Raw genomic sequence first — 23,204 nt, 5'->3', positions numbered from 1 at the left:
GTACATCAGACGTCTTCACAGATCTGATTTCTGTTGCGGGATCTGATATTAGCGCAGAGTTAATCAAATATCTCGACCTTCCGAATGAGTAAATCAGCTTATATCCATCCAGCGAGAAATAGCCCCGCCCCCTTACCCCAGTCCAACCCCCCCCCTTCAACAACTGGTCTAACACAAGGCGGTCATGTACAACATTTAATTAGACGTTAAACATTAATGAAAGGCCGTATTCTGTGCTCCCGTTACATAAAGCCCTAAATTGCGCTCACTCCATCTTTTTAATAGTGCGGCGAAACGCGGGGCTCGTTTTTTTTTTCACCCTTAATTAATGTGTTTATTCAATCAAACTCTAACAAAGTGGTCTGACGTCTGAAGCGTGGCCATCCGTGCGCGATCGTTAGTGTCTCTACGGAGATTAATGGCGACGTGAACGGGCGCAGCCGGCCGAGGAGGGAGTGATGCGCCAGCGCCGGGCTAGTCGCGGGGAGAAGATCGATAACGTGTCAGAAACAGGAGGGAAAATTCGCCTTTGTGGAGGACAGACACATGACACAAATTCTACATTTCAAAGGGGCTTAACCTTTAAATCAAAGAGTGTATTAAACACAACCAGGTCGCTGGAACACACACACACACACACACAAACAGAATGGATTAACTGTTGTGTGTGTGTGTGAACGTGAAGGCTGCACAGCTATTACTAAAGTCAATTTTAATAAGTAGAAACATTAAGACTACGCTAATTGTTAGAAATAAAGGAGAGAGAGAGAGAAGGAGAGACAGAGAAAGTGAGAGAGAGAGAGAGAGAGAGAGAGAGAGAGAGAAAAAGAGAGAGAGAGAGCATCTCAAGTGGTCATGCTTATCCCATATCTCTCTCACATGCTCACTCATATTTTCTCTCTCTCTCTCTCTCTCTCTCTCTCTCTCTCTCTCTCCCCCTCTCTCGCATTCCCTCTTTCATAAATCATACAGATAATTGTCTCTGGGAGGGAGCATAGGAGGTCTGCAGACTGCATCTTATTCACAGCCTTGCTCTCTCTCTCTCTCTCTCTCTCTCTCTCACACACACACACACACACCTTAGTTGCATATAGAAAAGACCACAGCAGGCATTTTATGAGCCTGGGGATAAACTAATAAAGTAGCAGTGAACAGTGCTCTTGTTCTGATTCTCCACAAAATCCTGGGAAAAAAAAATAAGCAGGGCAAGTAAATGGGGTTCCTAAAAGGGCAGAAGTGAATTCTGGGATATATGAGAGACATCTCAGCTATAAAAAGCCACCAACTACAGCTCCATAGTTCCAGACAGTAGCAGTGAGACTGATGCCTTTTGAAGCATGAATATTTCTGCAGCTAACAGTAGATTACTGCTGAACAATGAAGGAACTGAATAAAAAGGAACACAACTGACCGGTGTCAGGGATAACAACAACTGACCAGTGTCAGGGATAACAACAACTGACCAGTGTCAGGGATAACAACAACTGACCGGTGTCAGGGATAACAACAACTGACCGGTGTCATGGATAACAACAACTGACCGGTGTCAGGGATAACAACAACTGACCGGCGTCGGAGATAACGACAACTGACCGGTGTCTGAGATAATGATAACTGACCGGCGTCGGAGATAACGACAACTGACCGGCGTCAGAGATAACGACAACTGACCGGCGTCGGAGATAACGACAACTGACCGGCGTCTGAGATAACGACAACTGACCGGCGTCGGAGATAACGACAACTGACCGGCGTCTGAGATAACGACAACTGACCGGCGTCTGAGATAACGACAACTGACCGGCGTCGGAGATAACGACAACTGACCGGCGTCTGAGATAACGACAACTGAACGGTGTCTGAGATAACGACAACTGAACGGTGTCTAAGATAACGACAACTGACCGGCGTCTGAGATAACGACAACTGAACGGTGTCTGAGATAACGACAACTGAACGGTGTCGGAGATAACGACAACTGACCGGCGTCTGAGATAACGACAACTGACCGGCGTCGGAGATAACGACAACTGACCGGCGTCTGAGATAACGACAACTGAACGGTGTCTGAGATAACGACAACTGAACGGTGTCTGAGATAACGACAACTGAACGGTGTCTGAGATAACGACAACTGACCGGTGTCGGAGATAACGATAACTGAACGGTGTCTAAGATAATGACAACTGACCGGCGTCTGAGATAACGACAACTGACCGGCGTCGGAGATAACGACAACTGACCGGCGTCTGAGATAACGACAACTGAACGGTGTCTGAGATAACGACAACTGAACGGTGTCTAAGATAACGACAACTGACCGGTGTGTGAGATAACGACAACTGACCGGTGTCGGAGATAACGATAACTGAACGGTGTCTAAGATAATGACAACTGACCGGTGTCGGAGATAACGAGCGGGTCAGTGACTGGGATTCAGGCTGCGTGGGTGTCAGGACGATACCTTCAGCATCGAGCATCACGCGGCTAGTTTATCGAACACACACGTAGCTAATGGGCCTGAATGAGCGTAATGAGATAAACGGAATGCTAATTGGTTCACAGATGTTGTTTTGTGTGTGGGTTTTGGTGGGAAGGCCATCTGTATATGCAGAGTTCCCCAAGGCTGGATACTGGGGTTAGTGGGAATTGAAGTTCAGCTGGAATACAAACATATAGTGTTCAGGGCACTCTCTCTATCTCTCCCTCTCTCTATCTCTCCCTCTCTCTTTCTTTCTCTCACTCACTCACTCACTCACTCACTATCTCTCTCTGCTTCTCTCCCTCTTCCTCTCCTTTTTACTCCTCTCTCTCTCTCTCTCTCTCTGCTTCTCTCCCTCTTCCTCTCCTTTTTACTCCTCTCTCTCTCTCTCTCTCTCTCTCTGCTTCTCTCCCTCTTCCTCTCCTTTTTACTCCTCTCTCTCTCTCTCTCTCGCTCTCTCTCTATCTATTTCTCTCACACTCCCTCTCCCTTTTTGCTCTCCTCTCTCTCTCTCTCTCTGCTTCTCTCCCTCTTCCTCTCCTTTTTACTCCTCTCTCTCTCTCTCTCTCTCTCTCTCTCACTCTCTCTCTATTTATTTCTCTCACACTCCCTCTCCCTTTTTACTCCTCTCTCTCTCTCAGTTTCTCTCCCTCTTCCTCTCCTTTTTACTCCTCTCTCTCTCTTTCTCTCGCTCTCTCTATTTCTCTCACACTCCCTCTCCCTTTTTGCTTCTCTCTCTTCTCTCTCTCTCTCTGGATAGTAGTCCAAACTTTTTTTTTTTATAAGTGAAGAAATTAACACCTCTTTAAAAGTCAGCATCATTTCCTGACCTCACACCACTTGCATCTCTCTCTCTCTCTCTCTCTCTCTCTCTCACAGACACACACGTGGAGATGTGTTGAATTGAAAAGTTGTAAATGAATGCTCATCACACTTTCATTTTATCCGGCTGTCACCTTTCCTGAGAGTCTGAGTTTGTTAAGAAGCCCGAACTTTGTTGGAGTGCGGAAAAATTCACGCGTCTGGAAATGCACGTGTTTACGGGTTTTTCGAATCTCCTCGGTGATTAACGTGAAAAAGTGGCATGAAGCATGAAATGCTAATCGCAGGCTATGTGGGAATTGACTTCATCAGAGTGGGTACAGTTATTCTGTGAGATGAAAATAAATGGAAGCCTCACAACGTGACATTTTTTGGTTTTCTTCCTCTCCTGAGAACGGAACAGCGATCCTAGCCCGTGTGCACTGCTGCTACTGATGATGCAATTCTAATAATGATGATGATGATGATGATAATGATGTTTGTGTAGTATCCCATGAAGCGGAGCAGCAGTTAAGAAAGTAAATAAATAAATAAATAAATAAATGGTACGTTCGATGTGTGGCTGTGTGTGAGCATCCTACCAGTTGATGATCCGGTGTTTGTGTCAGTATCACCCTGAATCACACCTCTCACAGACCACCCACGCTTAAAGAGTCATTCTCTCTTTCACACACACACACACACACACACACACACACACACACACACTAGCCTGGAGAGAACATGCAGCACAGTGAGGGTCAGTTAACACTGTCAAGTAAAACTAGTGCAGCGATGGCACATCAGCCATGCTAACTGTCATGCTGAGGTGATGAAGTGAAAACTGGAAATACAAGTGGAATGTGGGAGACAGAAAAATCGTGTGTGTGTGTGTGTGTGTGTGTGTGTGTGTGTGTATGTGAGAGTAGATGTGTGATGGACAGATGGAAACACACTCTATATGCCAGACATGGCCATAAATACTAGTTATGTGTGTAAGGAAGAGAGGAGAGGAGAGAAGAGGAGGGGAGAGGAGACAAAAGGAAGACAAGAGGAGAGGAATAGAGAGAAGAGGAGAAGAGAGGAGAAGAGACAAGAGGAGAGGAAAGGAGAAGAGACTAGACGAGAGGAGAGGAATAGAGAGGAGAGGAGAGGAAAGGCGAAGAGACTAGACGAGAGGAGAGGAATAGAGAGGAGAGGAAAGGCGAAGAGACTAGACGAGAGGAGAGGAATAGAGAGGAAGTAGAAGAGAGGAGACAAGAGGAGAGGAGACAAGAGGAGGGGTGGAGACGGTGAGAGGAGAGGAGATGAGAGGAGACAAGAGGAGAGGAGACGAGAGGAGAGGAAAGGAGAAGAGACTAGACAAGAGGACAGGAATAGAGAGGAGAGGAGAGGAGACAAGAGGAGAGGAAAGGAGAAGAGACTAGACGAGAGGAGAGGAATAGAGAGCAGAGGAGAGGAGAGGAGAGGAGAGGAGAGGAAAGGCGAAGAGACTAGATGAGAGGAGAGGAATAGAGAGGAAAGGAGAAGAGAGGAGACAAGAGGAGAGGAGCCGAGAGGAGAGGGAACAAGAGGAGAGGGGTGGAGACGGTGAGAGGAGAGGAGATGAGAGGAGACAAGAGGAGAGGAGACGAGAGGAGAGGAGAGGAAAGGAGAAGAGACTAGACAAGAGGAGAGGAATAGAGAGGAGAGGAGAAGAGAGGAGAGGAGACAAGAGGAGAGGAAAGGAGAAGAGACTAGATGAGACGAGAGGAATAGAGAGGAGAGAAGAGGAAAGGAGAGGAGAGGAGAAGAGATGAGATGAGAGGAGAGCAGAGGAATGGAGAGGAAAGGAGAAGAGACTAGACGAGACAAGAGGAATAGAGAGGAGAGAAGAGGAAAGGAGAGGAGAGGAGAGGAGAAGAGATGAGATGAGAGGAGAGCAGAGGAATGGAGAGGAAAGGAGAAGAGACGAGACGAGACGAGAGGAGACAAGAGGCTTAAAGTTCTATTTAAATAACTCTAGTTGAACAACAATTAAAATGTAAAATACATATATCCATGAGTATATTAAAAAGAGAGTTATATAAGGAAAAGAACCCGTGAGGGATTAGTGCAGAAGGAGGAAATGGAAATGGTTGCTTGGTCAGCTATCTTATAGCCGAAGGGTCTTGACAGCTAACAGTCTTATTGCTTCAGCACTGTGGTGTACAATGGCCATAATGAATCCTCCTACTGGTGTCATTCAGAAGCTTCTGGTTGATTTGTTTTGGTCAGGACAGTGCTGGCTCAGGGCACAGGTGCTGGCTACAGGTGCTGTATTGGCCAAGGATTAACAGGGACAGGATGCAGGATGGCTGTTTTCAGGCTGTAGGCTGCTCAGAAGCTCCTGTATGGAGCGGACGTCAGCTGGACTGATGACTTTAAGGACTGGACAGCTGGGATCTGATCGCCATCCATTTTTAATGGTTCTGAACTAACACCATTTTTTACAAGATGGTCCTTAAAATGTTGAGGCTTTTTAACCTTTTCTGGTGACTTGAAAGTGGATATTGGGTCAAAGAGGAAGCGTTACTCTGTAATGCTGTGTTTCCCGTGAAAAGCTCCAGTATGTGTGGGTCACCCATTTCCCATTTCTGGAAGGATGAATGGTTGACTCCTTAGGAAATTGTAGGTAAGCTCAGTCCAGTTAACCGAAAGACTAAGGAACTGAGATTTTATCTGTAGGCTCTACATAGAGAAGGAGTTATGAGAACAAAACTATAACTGGGAGACTTTCCCAGACTGGAGGTGAGAGCAGCCAGGGCTACATGGGAAGAGGATGAAAGACGACTACTGGGTTTTAAGACATTGAAGCTAAACTTTTTTCAAGCTAAAAGAAGGCTCTGTATTATAGATGTGGAAAAGTGATGTACCTTCAGTCACTGGCTGATGTTCCTAAGAGTCTAAGTGGTGAGAGTTTGCAGAGTTCCTGAAAGGTAGATATAGAGCCATATATAAATTCCCCTTAGATGAGAAATCTGGAGATCTTCAGTGGCAGATAATAATAAAAGCTAAAAAAAAAAAAAAAAATAGAGGACACAATGGTAAAAGACACTTGTCCTTTCTGTCCTGTTTCGGAAAGCATTTCTAATTCCTTTTCACGACAGGAAAACTGGGTTATGTGAAAAACTGGGTGATGCTTTTATACAAATCGGTTTTATTTATGGACTAAAATATAGCAAAATGAGCAGAAAAGCTAACGTGCCACTGAGTTTCCTTTAGTGGCCGAGGCTAACTAGGAAAGGTATGAATACAGTGTTGCTACAGATCACTGGAGACGCTGATAGCTTTATGCTGACTTGGGGCTTAAATGATGGTTCATGTGAAAGTAAAAAATGAGGGGGGTTTAAAAGAGTGAAAGAAGAAAGGCAATAAGGAGAAGCAAGGAGCTGGGAAGAGGAGAAGGGAAGAGAAGAGAAGAGAAGAGAAGAGAAGAGAAGAGAAGAGAAGAGAAGAGAAGAGAAGAAAGCTGAAACAAGAAGAGAAGAGAAGAGAAGAGAAGAGGAGAAGAAATGAGCTGAAACAAGAAGAGAAGAGAAGAGGAGAAGAAATGAGCTGAAACAAGAAGAGAAGAGAAGAGAAGAGAAGAGAAGAGAAACTAGCCAAGACAAAGAGAGAAGAGAAGAGAAGGACAGGGAAGAGAAGAGAAGAGAAGAGAAGAGAAGAGAAGAGAAGAGAAGAGAAGAAACTAGCTGAGACGAGTCAAGAAGAGAAGAGAACAAAAGAGAGAAGAAATGAGCCGAGAAGAGAAGAGGAGAGACGAGTCAAGAAGAAAAGAGAACAGAAGAGAGAAGAAATGAGCCAAAACAAGAAGAGAAGAGAAGAGAAGAGATACTAGCTGAGACAAAAACAGAAGAGAAAAGAAGAGAAGAGAAGAAATTAGCTGAGATAAGACGAGGCAAGATGAGACAAGACGAGAAGAGAAGAGACTAACCAAGAAGAGAAGAGAAGAGAAGAGAAGAGGAGAGAACAGAAGAGAGAAGAAATGAGCCAAAACAAGAAGTGAAGAGAAGAGAAGAGATACTAGCTGAGACAAAAACAGAAGAGAAAAGAAGAGAAGAGAGAAATTAGCTGAGATAAGACGAGGCAAGATGAGACAAGACGAGAAGAGAAGAGACTAACCAAGAAGAGAAGAGAAGAGAAGAGAAGAGAAGAGAAGAGAAGAGAAGAGAAGAGAAGAGAAGAAACTAGCTGAGAAGAGCAGAGAAGACAAGAGAAGAGATGAGACTAGCCAAGACAAGAAGAGACAAGACTAGCCGAGACGAGAAGAGACGAGACTAGCTGACACAGGAAGAAAAGACACAAGACTAGCCGAGACGTGAAGAGAGAAGAGACGAGACGAGACGAGAAGAGAAGTAGATGTGTGTGTGTGTGTGTGTGTAACAGTTCAGTTCAGGTCACCTGTCTCTCTGTCTATTACTATAATTACACTAGTCCATCATTTGTAAATCCAATCATCTACTAATATCTGGGGCTAGTAAAGCCTAAATGAAATGTTTGCTCTAATCGATGCTGTATTGACAGCCATATTAAAAAATGGCGATGATTAATTAGCGCAGTATTTTGTTGCCATTGGTTTTATTGGCCTTTGGTCATTCTATAAGAGTTCCCCAAACTGACAGGGGCTTTAAATAAAGAAAAGAAAGAAAGTGAAAATGAATGTGTGTCCTCCATCTTGTGTTTTCCTGAACAGACCTGCTCTGATAAGCCTTCACATGTGTATGCACAGCATTAGCTCATAACCTCTCCCAGCCTTATTGTTGGCTTTGATTGATCCGAATTCATAACCATCATCAATCGATTTGTCAACACGGCTGCAACTTTTTTCCTTTCCTTCTTCTCAGAAATGCCAAGGCTGCAAATAGAGCTCATTAGCAAAGACGAATCCACAAACTGTCAGAAATCAATTTCCATTATGGAGACCTCGGTTTACGGCTTTTCGCTATGGGGGGAGAAAAACAGACTGTAATAACCTAAGCATCGTAATAGAGTCGTAAGGATTGAGTAGTGGAAAGAGAGCAAAAGTGAGAGAGAGAGAGAGAGAGAGAGAGACTGACAAAGCTGCACTGCATCATCATCATCATCATCATCATCACTGTGACTTTATTTATACTTACAGGATGGGTTTATGACCTTAATTTTATATCGTAAATATCCATCTCAGGCAAAGGTCATGTTTAAGTGCCCCTTCATAAACAATTCATAATGTTCATATGACACAATCATAAAGCATTCGTAGGGCCCAGGCAGTATGTTCAATAAGAAGGCATAAAAAATACATTACGGTACTTTCCATGGTGTTCGCGAGCAAACGGTTCGACGGACGGACGGATCTAACTTTCTGATTGACCTGTCGAGAGTCACGAGCGTATTTCACGTTTCGGCGGCTTTCAGATTAATTACACAAAGCTAGTCATTCTTTCCTCTAATCCCCCCCCCGTCTTCCTTTTTCCTGAGCGTGTGTGAGCCGGTGTGATGGATCTTTTGTACTTCTCATTAGGGCCTAAGCGCTCTAGTCATATGAGGAATTAACAAGTGTGATGTGAATGAAATGTAACCTTAATAACACAGCCGTTCTAATTCACACGAGTGGATTATGTTAATATGGTCATAATTCACAAACTCTGTCGACTCGCTAAAGCGCTTATTCTCCACGCTGCAATTAAATCGCCTTATGCGGCGGTGACAAGCGCACCCGTAATGACACACGCTCCCAGTGTGCCTTCAATTAAGGTGAAGCTTTTAATGTAACGGCTACGGGACGAGACGCGGATGGAGATCGGCGCTCGTTCAGACAGGAACCGGGAAGCAAAGAGCCGTGTTGTGGTTTGGAGCAGACCGCCAGCTTTCCACAGGGTCCTCGAACCACTTGAATTTTTTAGTTTCTACTCGAGTTGCCAAAACATCATGGCCAAGTAATTAAAAGCTATAAAATGCTGATCACTGACAAGAGACCTCTCCAGAGAGGGGAGAAAAAAAATCAATATGGAAGCTGCTTTTCTTTAAATTACGACTTATAATGCTGCTTAGCTCTGTCCTGTCAGTGTTAAGCGTGGATGATTGTTTTGTTTCCTGACTTGAAGCCGGTGCTGTAGTCCTGATATTGATTATTCTGCTGAGTCTGAAACCCTGTAAGAACTTTGTTTGTCTGAACCACTTTTGATGCAACACCATCACTAACAAAAGTCATATTAAAATCAGATCAAAACAATTACTACAGTGGATATAACACACAGACTGTGATTCTGATGAGCCACCTAGATTTTCTTGGCATCTTCTTGGTGTCAGCTGACTGCTTGAGAAAGCTTACAAAGCATGGGAAGTATCCCGCTGTCGAAAGGTATCAATCGGGAGACGAATATAAAAGAATTTCCAATGCTTAGGAAGTGAAGAAAATGAGGCAGCACGATGACTTCACTAAGAGCCGCTACGAAAATTGATGAAAAACTGATCAGTGAGGCTGCCATGAGACCTACAGCAATAGTAAAGGAGCTTACAGGAATGTCAGGAGAAGTTCACTTCCAGAACAAAAATCTACAAATCATTTCCTCCACGCTTGTCATCCGGAAATTTCATGTCGTTCTTTCTTCAGTCGTAAAGAAATGATGTTTTTTTGAGGAAAACAATCCAGGATTTTTCTCTGTATAGTGGACTTCAATGGTGCCCCAGAGTTTGCACTTCCACAGTGGAGATTAAATGCAGCTTCAAAGAGCTCTAAACGATTCCAGCCCAGGAAGAAGGTTCTTATCTAGAGAAACGATCGGTCATTTTTTCGGTCAACGATCGGTCAATTTTTTCAATAAAAAATTTTAACCACAAAAGCTCATCTAGCGCTAGTTCTGGGATGCGCGTCTGCGACGCTACGTACTACGTCGAAAGGTCACGTGTGACGTAGGCGGAAGTGTTTACAAAGCGAATGTGCACATGAGTCAAACGCTCTTTTGTAACAAAAAGGTACGTATACCGTGTCATTCCACAATTTCGGAGCGCTCCTAGTAAACACTGGGTCTGTAGCTCCGCCTACGTCATGTGAGACCTTCCGGCATGATTACGTAGTACGTAGCATCGTGGACGCTCATCCCAGAGCAAGTGCTAGACGAGCTTCTGGGGTTAAAAAGTATACAATTTTTTATTTTTCTAAGAAAATGACTAGATAAGACCCTTCTTCCTGGGCTGTGATCATTAAGAGCACTTTGAAGCTGCATTTTGGAAGTTCAAACTCTGGGGCACCATTGAAGTCCACTATATGGAGAAAAATCCTGAAATGTTTTCCTCATTTCTTTACGACTGAAGAAAGAAAGACATCTTGGATGACGAGGGGGTGAGTCAATGATTTGTAGATTTTTGTTCTGGAAATGAACTTCTCCTTTAAGTCCTATTCACTCCCGTGCAAGTGACCGCAATCTTGTGTAATCCTTACGTCTGGACTCTGGGGCAGGATGGCTAGACAGAAACGAGCTCGCCGACAGTTTGCCTACACATAAGCACAATCACCTTAGCCTATTAATCTAAGCAAAATGTGTTATGATGACTGATGGAGGCATTTATCACCCAACAACCACCATTCTCAGTGCTTCAGCATGCTGTGGATGCTAACCATGGAATGGCAGACTGGCTGAAAATCCTGATACAGCTTTTTTGTGCATTATTCTGGGTTATAATAATAAATTCTCTAGATAGTGTCTAGTCATTCATTCATCTCCAGTACGTGCTTTATCCTGATCTGGTCAGGATCTTATCCCCTATATACCCTGGATGTCCCATAGCTAATCCTTTGCAGAGCACACTTGTTCACACCTAGTGTGACCAATCCAGCATGTTTTTTGGGAGAACCTGGAGGACACCCGTACATGGACAGATATTAACCTGGGGTCAGGATTGAGCTCATTGTTCCTCCTGTAATAAACTGACAAACACTTATCTTGCATTATACGCTCTCACACAGAAACATGCACAAAACATGAGAGTTGGGATCAGATTAAAAATCCGGATATTATTATTATTATTAATATCCGCTAAAAGGCCGGGTGTTAGAGTATGACTGGTCTTCTTAAATAGTCTACAGCACTCCCTCTGACACTCTTCCTCTGTCTCGCTTTGTGATTTCAATAATCAGTAGCTGTCCCGAAGTCCATAAAGACCAGGATCCACAAGGTCAGGCTTTGTTCGAAAGACATTTCTGCCACTCTGGACCAATTACCCCCACTGCTGCTATTCTGGACTCGAGCACTTCAGCTTGGACTCCTTTTTTCACCTTTCTCTCTGTATCTCTGTATCTTGTAATTCTCTTTTTCATCACACACTCTCCGTCCTCTCTCTGTACACAGAGCACCAGTTAAAAAAATGTTTTAAAAGAAATAGATAAATAAATAAATAAAAAATACAGCATTCAGCGCTGAGTCGAGCTGATTAAAAAAAAAGAAAAAGTTGCATAATGGCACCAGGGATTTGAAAGACAAATTTACTGTGCTGCTCATTTTAATTGCACTAAAAACATCACTATGAATGATGAGACTCTCCTCTGAGAGTTCATTACACCGTAGCTTGTTTTTATTTTTATTTTTTTCCCTCTCTCTCTCTCTCTCTCTCTGTTCCTCTTAGCGATGCATCCCATATGGCAATGAACACACAAGCTTCGAGTGAATAACATTCACAGTCATTCAAATATCACTTCAGCCTTGTGGCCTTGAAATTAAAGATTTATTTTTCGCAGAGTCTTTACATCCTTGTTAAATGTTAATCGCCTCCCAAAGAACCAAAACAATTTATTAGAGCTAAAGCTGAATTACACCTCTAATCTAGCACAATCTCATTTACACAAACAGATGTGGTGAAGAAACGCGTTCATTTCATTTACAGCAAGATGCACGAGGGTGAGAGAGAGAGAGAGAGAGAGAGAGAAAGAGAGAGAATCCAAAATTATCATGGGATAAATGTTTCCTGGTCGTAGCATGACATGGAAGTAAGAGACAGAGAAGAGAAGAGAGCAAGTCCTTCGGATCTCATTTCTGAAGTTTTCCCAGATTTATTATTCTGTATCTACTTTTAGAAAGCGATGCTAACATTGCTTTTGAGAGTCCCACCTAAGGGTACCTCCTATTGTGCTAATTCTTTAAATCTTCCATTTCTTTTCAGACTGAATTTTATATCTTGACATTTTTGAGCCGAACCCTATTCCTTCCTTGGACCATTTTTGATAGATACTGACCACTGCAGACCGGGAACACCTCCACAAGAGCTGCAGTTTTGGAGATGCTCTGATCCAGTCGTCTAGCCATCACAATTTGGCCCTCTTGGTCAAACTCGCTCAAATCCTTACGCTTGTCCATTTTTCCTGCTTCTAACACATCACCTGTTAGTGGGTGGGATATATTAGGCAGCAAAGTTGTCCTCAGACTTTCTGCCTAATATATCCCACCCACTAACAGGTGCCATGATGAGGAGATCATCAGTCTTATTCACTTCAACTGAACTAAACTAAATAAACAAACAAACTTACTAAAAAAATTGTGGTCAATTTAAAAGAGGAGAACCTCGGGTGTTATATCTTCTTCTTCTTCTTTCGGCTTGTCCCTTCAGGGGTGGCCACAGCGAATCATCTCCCTCCACCTATCCCTATCTTCTGCATCCTCAACACTTGCACCCACTAGCTTCATATCCTCATTTATTACATCCATATACCTCCTCTTTGCCTCCTGCCTTGCAGCTCCATGTCCAACATTCTCCTACCAATCTACCTTCTCTGAACACGTCCAACCATCTTAATCTGGCCTCCCTAACTTCGTCCCCCAAACGTCCAACATGAGCCGTCCCTCTGATGTACTCGTTTACCTCTGGTGTTATATGCTATATGTATATAAGTTTCCGTATAGTGTTAGAAATGATGCAGTGGGGATGGGGTTGCACTGCAGAGTGTCAGATTTCATTTATTTTGGGCATCCATACTGGGCAAATATTATAGCCCTTTTTATTCAGTCCACCCCCTCCATGGGCCAAAAGTAATACGAGGAATCAACATAATCCGAAAAATAAAATGCCCATGTTTAGCACTGGGTTAGAAATCTATTAATAACTGCCTGAATTCATCAGTGGAGGACCATCACCAGACACTGGGTATCTCCCGTGGTGATGCTCCACCAGCATCATGCTTGTTCTGTAGTTATTTTAAGGCAGAAAGTGAAATGCAGCTAAACTGGAGTTCAGGTCGGGTGATTTATTTCGTCTGTCAAGAGCATATCCACTCTTAGCTTCTTCCTGCTGTATGTTTTGGGTCATCATCTTGCAGGAAGGGGAAGTGTCATCAAGCCAGCGTGTAGAGATTCCAGGACGGTTCGAACTTTTGTACTGTTTCGTTCTGGCGCTGCTGTTGACATCCCATCATCGATAAAGACGTGCGAGGTACATCCGCTCTTGCAGCCAGAATATCCCAAGTGTCCAAGGTTTCAGCTTTCCATCCAGAGCACTTGGCATTAGGAGTTAGAGTTATAACCGTTCTATTCTCGCAACTTTCCGCCCGTTGAGCTGCTTTTCAATTCTGCCAACTTCGAGCTTTTCCCTCGAGACTCACTAACTGCTTCAACTATAAACACTCTCTAAACACTTTTAAAGATGATGAGGTAAACATTTCCCCATCCAAATGCTTACATCTTGGTCGGGAAAAGCTTATTGTGTCACGTTGTTCAAAAGTTAGTATGGAGCCTGGTGATCGTGAAGATTGGTGTCCACAGATGCACTCCAGGACCATGAGGCAACACTTAACAGTACGCAAGACTACACAAACAGTGTGTGATGAAAACAGGACAATAAATACACACTATTATGTAAAGCACCAATGATGGCAGGAAACCAGATGCAGCTTTGTGAAGTGCGATGCTATTGAGTAGCACTGGGTTATGTGTATCTCAGGCCAGCGTTTGGAGGCAGAAGGATGTTGAGTAATCTGGCTCTAGGAAGAAACTGTTGTACAGTCTGCTGGTGGCAGCAGGGATGCTGCTGTACCTTCTGCCTGATGACAGGAGGGTGAAAAGTCTATGAGAGAGGTGAGAGGGGTCGACAGCAATACTGGTGGCTTTGAGGATGCAGCAGTTGTTGTATGTCGTATCTCTATTCTGCTCTGTATGTAACGAAATTGATCTACCGCCCATATTTAGAACTGGGAATTTGATTCTGATACCAGAACCGGACCAAAACAGTACCCTCTACATTCTTATAGAGATTTTGACCAAATTAAGCTAATGATGAGAGCTAGTTCTTGAGACTGAAACAGACGAGACAGACTTAAAGAGTGACAGCTCATGCTTTTTGCTTTAAATAAAAAAAATAGAAATAGGCACTTCGGACAGTGCCTTTGACCGTAATTGACTGGTATTCCCTCTCATAAACTAATGATGATATGGTATTCAGTCTCTCTCTCTCTCTCTGCAGGCAGCCAATAAACTAATGATGATGTGGCTGTCATTATCAACCTTTAACTAAAAGGCAAACCATCTGTCAGAGGAACAGCAGGACTTCGGAATTATCTGCCACTCCTAACATAATGTTTTTTTTTTTTTTTTTTACACTATGTGAGCTTTATGATGTGCGATATATAGCTTTGCATATCCCTTGGTGGTCTCCGCAATGTGTTTTGGGTCATCGCATCTTATTACATCATAACGCTCCCTGTCTGAGCGGGAGAGGGATGTCTGATTGATTCAACTCTACGGCTTTCTGTGATCCTGTAGGAATTTTGAAATCATTTCCAAAACTTTCACCTGCCTCACCGGGATTTGTGCGAGGGCTCGTCTGCATTTTTTAGCATATTGTAATGTGACCTTTCTATTGCTGGTACTGATGAGAGGTTTGTGTTTGTGTTTGTGTCAGTGCAGCTTATATTAATTCTGATTTTGAAGGTTCCTGCAAACACCGATCTGCCTTGTGCCATTGTGATTTCACCGACAGCTGGGTTAGGATTTACCATCTCATGAATGGAGATCATTTTTTGTCGTCCCCCCCCTCCCTGTTACTAACGGATTAGGCATACGCTTGGCTTTTCACCCTACTCATGAGGTTCATTATTCCTGATAGCACTAAGCAGTCATTTCTGGCCTAAGACACTGAATTGTCTTTGGGCTTTGTTTAGATTTTTTCTTCAGTGAAGAGACAAAAAAACTGCAACACACTGCAAATGGTCAAGCCATGAGCTATCAAGACATTATAAATCATTTGACCAACAATCTTCCAGCGAGCTTTCGTTCAGGTTCTTCCATTCAGCATCGAGTGCTGTGGGTATGAATGCGATTGAGTTGTACAGACTCTCTATGCCAGTGAGCGATGTCACAGAAACATTTCAGAATAATATAATAAGCCATATTTTTACCGCTTTACAACGTAGCCTGTGATACACACCTTTTGTTCGGAGTATTAACAGTTTAAACATACTGGTGAAATATTTTGAGAGAGAGAGAGAGAGAGAGAGAGAGAGAGGGAGACGTGAAGAGTTCACTTATTCCCTCGCTCTGCATGCAAGGAAAAATCTGCTGTTCTTCTTTTCCCTGTCTCTTTCTCCACTTCAAGTTTCTTTAAAGCTCCGTCTGTCTGTCTATCTGTCTGTCTCCGTGTCTATCTCTCTCTCTCCTCAGCCAGCAGCACTTCTGACTGACTGACTGCGTGTATAATGAACCAATTGTCATTCGTGCTGCGGGCCTTTCCTCGGTAACACTGTGTGAATATTGGTCAGTGGATCTGGAAATGATAGAAGTTTTGCATCAAGTATGTAGATTACTGTAAGTCACACTGTGCCCTTTAACCACATTATCAAAGCAGTGGTGCATCACTAAATAAGTGGATGTGGTTTTGAAGGGAAGATATTCATCGTAGCTCTGTCCACCGAACATATTTGTGAGCAGACGAACATCGAGCCCAGTCTCTTTCCCCTAGAAAGTCAGACTCTCTTTCTCTGGGCTTCCCTCAGATCACTGTGACTTTATCGAAGACATCAAAGTGGTGTCAATTTGCCTTCACTTCACTGTGTCTTTAACTTCGACCCGCGCCACGCCGTGTCAAACCCGTATTCTGATGCGTAAAAAGAAAACAGAGCGAATGGCAGCTCTCGGTCCCCGTTCGCTCAGCCGGAGCCTGAGTGGCAGTTATGAGGCGAATGTGAGTGTAACCTTGGATCATAGCGGAGCGTCATTAATAAATAAAGAGTGTGTGAATGACTGTGTGTGTGTAAGTTTGCACGTTTGAGAGAAGAGAATGAACTTCAGACTGAACCAAAAAGAGCTCCCCTACAGAGTCCTGGCATTCAACCTAACCCCCACACACATACTCACACACATTTTCTCTCTTCCTAAATGTCCATCTGTTATCTTCCCTTGAGGTCGTATTATTCCCTTCATCCAGGGGGTTCTCTCCCTCTCTCTCTCTCTCTCTTTCTCTCTCTCTCATCCCTTTCTCTGACTCCCAAGCCAAACTAGCATCCTCTCACAGCTGCTTGGCGGCACCCTTCTTGGCCTCGGCCCGTCATTTCCAGCTCCAACTCAATATTGTGTTCCCTTCTCTGCCTGCTGCCTGAAACCGGCCTCCATTTTGTGTCGAAAACTGCCTATGTGCTCCACTGCTTTCCAGCAGTAATGGTGGCAGATGCAGAGATTCGGAAAGATATCACCAAGTTCTAGGAATTTTTCTACCTTATTGACTTTCATGAAGTCAAAAGTTAACCATTTAATAACAAGCGGGTTCCTCGCCAGTTCCACGTGACCTGATATGAGCACGCTTTCCACACTTCATTTTCAGCTTTGATTTGAACTCTGACAGGCTACAGCATCACAGATGGCTAGTTAAAACACGCCGGTTGTGGATAGTGTGTGTGTTCGATGATGATACTGATATTGAGTGATGTATCATGGATAATGACCAGGGACCGAAACGACTATGCTGATTATGAAAATGGGGAAATGTTAGAATAGGATATATAACGACAACCCTGTTTCAGCTTGTTAACTTTAATTGCAAAGTGTATAGTACATATTTCAGGGAAAAGATATATATTCACAATTCATCTATCACAACAAATGTTCCTGTAGTAACTTTTAATTAATGTAGTAACTATTAATTTGTCTGACTCCTCTAGTTTTATTTTTTTTATATCATTTTTTTTTGCATTTAATTTTTTTAGGATGATTATTCAAGGGAAAAGTTATTTATTTATTTATTTATTTATCTATCTATCTATCTATCTATCTATCTATCTATCTATCTATCTATCTATCTATCTATCTATCTATCTATCTATCTATCTATCTATCACAACAAATGTTCCTGTAGTAACTTTTTACTATTAATTTGTCTGATTCCACTAGCTATATTTTTTTTCAAATTTTTTTTATTATTTTTTTTTTGGATTTAATAATTTTTTAGGATGATTATTCAAGGGAAAAATAAACAGATTTATTTACTTATTTATTTATTTATCTATCACAACAAATGTTCCTGTAGTAACTTTTTACTATTAATTTGTCTGATTCCACTAGCTATATTTTTTATATAATTTTTTTTTATTATTTTTTTTTTTGGATTTAATAATTTTTTAGGATGATTATTCAAGGGAAAAATAAACAGATTTATTTACTTATTTATTTATTTATTTATCTATCACAACAAATGTTCCTGTAGTAACTTTTTACTATTAATTTGTCCGATTCCACTAGCTATATTTTTTTATATATTTTTTTTTTTATTTTTCTTGTATTTAATAATTTTTTAGGATGATTATTCAAGGGAAAAATAAACAGATGTATTTATTTATTTATCTATCTATCTATCTATCTATCTATCTATCTATCTATCTATCTATCTATCTATCTAGCTATCACAACAAATGTTCCTGTAGTAATATTTTACTATTAATTTTTCTGATTCCACTATTATATATATATATATATATATATATATATATATATATATATAATATAATAATATAATAATATATATATATATATATATATATATATATAATATATATATATATATATATATTTACTGTATATATATTTGTATTTAATAATTTTTTAGGATGATTATTCAAGGGAAAAATAAACAGATTTATTCATTTTTTTTATTTTAGTACATTAGTACATAATGACAGTGTCATACTAACTTCTAATTGCAAATCCCCTCTGCCCAAATCTCTCTCTCTCTCTCTCTCTCTCTCTCTCTTTCTCTCTCTCTGTCTGAGACAGAAAAAAAAATCCTGTTTTAGGAAACTGGGCCACTTGACACTCATTTGAATAAAATTCTAATTTGCAGTGCACAGAACCACAGTAAGATCCCGAAATAGAGAGGTGTTGAGTGTTACACCCCCTGTGTAGGGATTTGTGTAGAAAAGGTGTAGCAATACACACGCAGCACACACTCTTACCCACTTTGACCGATAATGAGTGACTGGCCAGCAGGTAAACAGGTACGCTTTGTGCTATGTGTGTGTGTGTGTGTGTGCGTGTGTGTGAGTGTATAAGAGCACCGTCAGGAGTGTGTCCTTGTATTTGTCTTTATTTAGACAGGCTATTATACCATAATGCATTCATATCAAATAAACCACACGTGATAACAAACTCATCAAAACTAATCACATCTGGTTTAATAATATGGATTAACTTCATTAGCTTCATGTTCTTCTTATTAAACTGAAACTAGGCAAGATCAACTGCTGCATGTTCAGTGTGTTCATGTGCAAGTAATGAGTGACCTTAAAAGGTGTTAATGAGCTAAAAACATACTTTTCCATACTTACAGTTTACAGTTATTAGAGATTAATTCACCGTAATTATTCCAACTGGAGTGCAGTCACTCTTCTACACTTATTACACTTAGAGAGTGTGTATGTACATTTCTGGCATTTGGCAGACGCCCTTATCCAGAGCGACTTACAATTTCTATCTATTAACTAAAAAAATTGAGTGTCAAGGGGACCAAAGGGCAGTTTGGTGGACCTGGGATTCGAACCCACAACCTTCTGATCAGTAGTCCATAACCACTAGCAGAGCTACCACATCCCATATAGTAAAAGTATTTGCAGTTGCACTCATGCACAGTCTGAGTAAACGGGAAAGAGGTCACTTACGGTGAAGTGTGTGTGGTGTGTAAGGTAGGTGTGTGTGTTTACGTGACTACACAATATCCTACCTTTCCTGTTGCTCTTGGTCACATCTGTAAGCAGTAAAGGAAAAGATTGAGGAGGGAGAGAGAGAGAGAGAGAGAGAGAGGGAGGTGGGGAAGAAGAAGACAAAAAAGAAACATCAGCACTTTACCCACTGAGTGTACAGTAGCTTGGTGAAGAATGGCAGTAGTGTAGGGTTAAGAATAGTCTCTGTCTTAGGCACACACTCATTTATTACACACTTGACATCAAGGAGCATGTGACTATCCCGCTAGGACCAAAAGTTTGCACACGTTACATTAATAATTGTCAGCATTCCCTCTGATGTGTGTGTGTGTGTGTGTGATGGAGAAAGAGAGAGAGAGAGAGATTCTCACAAGCTACTTCAGCCCACATGCACCTCACTGAGGTAATTTTGCTCAAAGATCTTCAAACACACACATACACACACACACACACAGTGAAATATGAGTATTTCCAAGTGCTTTTTCTCCTCAAAACCAGTAATGGTTACAGAGAGACAGAGAGCAAGAGAATCAGACCGTCCTATTTGCCATATCCTCCAATTCTCTACTCCGCACTGACATTCATTTCAGAGTAAATTTATGAAGCTCCCAATTTCATGCAAGCTCTTCTCTCTCTCTCTCACTCTCTCTCTCTTCTTAAACTCCCACAGTCCTGTTCCCACACTCCTCCAGTGCATCCAGGGACATCCTGTCTCTCAAACACCAGTCTATCTGTCTGTCTGCCTAAAAAGTCTGTGCTAGCATCATGCCAAGAGAGAAAAGCGTGAGAAAAGAGGTCACGATTAACCAGGAGATCAGGAGAAACAAAAGTTCTTTGATTACTCATAGGAAAGCTTTCCAGTATGAAAAAGCAGACCTAATATTGCACAGTTTGGCTGTTAATAGACATGTAAGTGTAGATCAGAGCTAACTACGAAGCAATCAGAAGGAGAGTGAAGGTGGAGAGATTTGTCTCAAAAACCGCAAGGCCTAAGGGGCACAGCTGTAGCAAAAGCAAATATCGTCGATGCGTGAAAGTCATATTTGCTATAATAATAATAGAAAAGAGACAGAGGGAGATGGGAAAAAGAGAGAGCATGTATCAATTAGGTGAGTTTGTGTGCTATGATGTAGTACTACACTTATATTGCCATAAGTATCGGAACACTCCTCCAAATCATTGAATTCAGGTGTTGTTTTTCAGGGGTTTGGGCTCGGCCCCTTAGTTCCAGTGAAAGGAACTCTTAATGCTTCAGCTTCATACCAAGACTTTTTGGACAATTTCATGCTCTTTGTGGGAACAGTTTGGGGGATGACCCCTTCCTGTTCCAACATGACTGCACACCAGTGCACAAAGAAAGGTCCATAAAGACATGGATGAGTGAGTTTGGTGTGGAGGAACTGGACTGGCCTGCACCAGTCAGGTGTCCTGACCTCAACCTGATAGAACAAATTTGGCATGAATTAGAGCGGAGACTGCGAGCCAGACCTTCTCGTCCAACATCAGTGCCTGACCTCACGAATGCGATTTTAAAGGAATTCCCACAAACACACTGCTAAACCTTGTGGAAAGCCTTCCCAGAAGAGTTGAAGCTGTTTATAGCTGCAAAGGGGTAGGACAACTCCATATTACATTCATGTGCATGTAAAGGCGGATGTTCCGAAAATTTTGTCCATATAGTGTAATATTAAATATTAAAATAGCAGGGTTTCAGTTTGAATAGAACAGAATTCATTTATGACTGCCAATTAATCAGGAAGGTGTTAAGTAGGAACTCAAGCCAGAACTGAAATCACAGGAAGATGGAGGTAGCAACCCACTGGGTAGAGAAAAGTGACAAAGAAGAAAAGAAAGCTAAAAAAGAAACTGAAGCCATACTGTCACAGAGTCCCTCTTGGCACTCCGATTGCCACGGTAACAAACGCTACGTGCTCAAGCTTGCGGATTTTGACGCCTGCTTATTGTTATCCGAGTGTGTGCACCTGTACCGTGTTGGTTCTAGTTTGTTTGAGAAGTTTTATAATGTCGCCCCGTGTCAGTGGCTAGGTGTTGCTTTTCCCGCTAGTTTGGATTTTATTTAAGATATTTCAAATTTGTAACATCCTTGGTCCTTTAACACAAGTTGAATAATCCAGAGACTTGCCAGAGAAGGTGAAATACCGAACTCGCTATCTGCTTTTTAATGTCACATCCTCATGTTCCTGGACATTTTTAGAAACTCTGAAGACTTGATGTGCCTCGTCTTTTTAGTTCATGTATAAGATTTCCGCAGGGAACCCGTGCTACCATAACTAAGATGCCTAAAGCTTGTGATCGGCTTAAAGAAAGGACAAGAAAGAAGCAAAAATTGTGCTTGTACATCCCTGCTTTTGCTGCCGCTGGAAAAAAAAAACATAAATCCAGTAAGATCTTAGTACGCTAGGGATGTAGACCACGACGGATTATTACAATATGGATTAGGATATTAGCGGTGGATGGACACGAGGGCTGGAAAACTCCAGCAGTGACAGCAACGATTGATCATAACAGCACAGTAATTGTGTGGATAAACATTTTCCATCAGTTGAAGTTCACCACCAAGTAATAGAATGCAAATCCTATTAGTAGCTATTTAGAATATTAGGACTGGGTAGAAATTGACATGGAGAATTTTACGGACATCGCAAATGATGCACATTTTTCTTCCTTCCTTGACGTCTAATAAAGTTTCTTCTACCTCAGCTCATTGTCACACCTAGCTACAATAATTTTTTATACAACGATTATTTTTTCCTTCTCGTGTTGCTGCTGATTTGTATGCTCTGGAAATGCTCCACCATTTAACAAACCTCGAATTCGCCAAGACAATTCCAGCATAAAATCAAAGTGGAAGCTGCTTTTGGAAATGCACACGGAGATACGCGAACGCTGACAAAAGTGAAATCTGTCGCCTTATCCCACTGCTAGTGCACAGCCTTATGTTTAAACAGGATGAAAAAAGAATCTGACATGAATAGCAATATGCTATATGAATATATTAAATCAATATTTTAACAAAATAGACTCAATTTAAGAATAATATTTCTTTAAAGCCCTTTTCACACAGATTAAGCCTGGTTTTAATGTGTATATATACGAACAAATCCTGATCATCATACCATGATCCCTACAACTAAACTTAACTCGATTTAAAAGCATTATATACAAACTCATGGGTTTTTAAACTTTACCTTATTATCTCTTATACCTTAAAATTTCTAGTATTTAGTATTTTTGTTATATTTTATTTTATTATATTTGTTATATTTTTTTTGTTATATTTTGTACCCTTAAATTCTAGTATTTTGTATTTTTTGTTATTTATTTATTTATTTATTTATTTATTTATTTATTTAATTAATTACTTCCTTATTACCTATGCTTGTGGATACTGCTGGAAGTTTCCCATTGGAATGAATAAAGTATCTATCTATCTATCTATCTATCTATCTATCTATCTATCTATCTATCTATCTATCTATCTATCTATCTATCCATCCATCCATCCATCCATCTATCTATCCATCCATCCATCCATCCATCCATCCAGGAGGTGTGTAAGTGGCTGTTCCTCATCAGCAGGAGTTTAAATCTCAGCAACGCCAAACTTCGACCTGGCTCCGAGTCCGACTCGGCATAAGTGCCCTGATCTCTAGATGGGATGGATGTCAATTAGGGTCACGCTGGCCAACTGGGTGCATCTGTTAACTCATGTATACAAAAGAGGGCATTTAGCAG

At 41.6% G+C, this 23,204-nt stretch overlaps 1 protein-coding gene across 32 annotated transcripts in view; it reads right to left on the bottom strand.

The window, feature by feature from the left end:
• LOC131349460 (receptor-type tyrosine-protein phosphatase delta-like) overlaps window positions 1–23,204 on the bottom strand; it is a 403,614-nt gene that overhangs the window by 301,521 nt on the left and 78,889 nt on the right. For all 32 annotated transcript variants that reach the window (XM_058385154.1, XM_058385153.1, XM_058385162.1 and 29 more), the window contains exon 4: window positions 19,469–19,492. The gene's annotated coding sequence lies outside the window, so the exon portion shown is untranslated. The remainder of the gene's footprint in view (window positions 1–19,468; window positions 19,493–23,204) is intronic.

Source organism: Hemibagrus wyckioides, linkage group LG29, assembly GCF_019097595.1.
Source record: "Hemibagrus wyckioides isolate EC202008001 linkage group LG29, SWU_Hwy_1.0, whole genome shotgun sequence".
NCBI classification, from domain to species: Eukaryota; Metazoa; Chordata; class Actinopteri; order Siluriformes; family Bagridae; genus Hemibagrus; species Hemibagrus wyckioides.
This window is presented reverse-complemented; position numbering and strand designations above follow the sequence as displayed.